This window comes from Mesitornis unicolor, unplaced genomic scaffold, assembly GCF_000695765.1.
Source record: "Mesitornis unicolor isolate BGI_N332 unplaced genomic scaffold, ASM69576v1 scaffold4942, whole genome shotgun sequence".
Taxonomy (NCBI): Eukaryota; Metazoa; Chordata; class Aves; order Mesitornithiformes; family Mesitornithidae; genus Mesitornis; species Mesitornis unicolor.
In genome coordinates, this window is record NW_010171089.1 from 26,044 (window position 1) to 27,240 (window position 1,197).

Consider the following 1,197-nt stretch of genomic DNA (forward strand, 5'->3'; position numbering starts at 1 on the left):
CCACCCCCTCCAGCCCCAAGCCCCGTGGCTGTGGCTGGGAGGCAAGAGGGGGTTGCTCTCTCTTCTGGGGACAGGCTGCCTGCTTCCCCAAAGCCACTGCAGGACAGTGAGGCCCGTCTCTTGGCCTGCACGGCTTGGCTCGCCCTCAGTCAGGAAAGCAAAGCTCCAAACTCTCAGCATCCCGGGATTTCAGCAGCAATGCAGAGACAGACCATCGTTTGAGCAATGCATGCTTGTGCCATGGGCTGAAATGCGCTGCTTCCCCTGCATCCAGCAGGTCACCTCCCACTCTCCCGCCTTTCAGCCTTCTCCCAGAAAGCCTGGCATGAGCCCTGCACGTTTCCACAAGCCCCAGAACGTCATCCCAACTTTTGTACAGCTTCAACAACATCTCCCATTCAGAGGAAAGGCTTACAGAGCTGCGCCTTCTTCCCCAACCCCTTTACCTGGATCACACAATCACACAAACACAGTATGCTTGTGGTTGGAAGGGACCTCTGGACATCATCTTCTCCAACGCTGGTGTTCAGAATTTTACCAATGTGTACAAATATCTGTCCCCCTGTGTTGATGGCGTGGAGGAGGTAGAGAAATCAGGAGCAAAGCTGAGCCCAGGAAGAAGGGAGGTGAGGGGTGGTGGTGTTGATTTTAAGTTTTGTTTGTCTCTCTCGTTATTCTACTGTGGTTTGACTGGTAATAAATTAAATTGTTTTGTTTTCTCCAAGTTGAGTCTGGGTTTTTTACGTATGTCCATAATTGGTGAGTGATCCCTCCCTGTCCTTGTACTGGCCCCCGAGCTTTTCCTTGTATTTCCTCCTCCCCATCCCACTGGGGGGAAGAGCGACCAAGCAGCCACGTGGTGCTCAGTCACCCGCTGGGCTTCAACTGCGACGCTGTATGTATTCAAAGGTCACACACAGGAGACAAAGCTCAAATTTGTGTAAAGCATCTTAAATGTTTGGTCATAATTATTCACTTGTCGATTATGCTGAAGAAGCTAGCTAGATCACACAATCACACAAGCACAGTATGCTTGTGGTTGGAAGGGATCTCTGGACATCATCTTCTCCAACCCTGGTGTTCAGAATTAGTAGTGCCAATTTGTCTACCATCTGTGGTAGTAAAATTTTGAATGTGAAATCTGCAGTTCTGCACAGTTACGTACAGGAACAGAAAGTGTATTTGACACCATCTTGT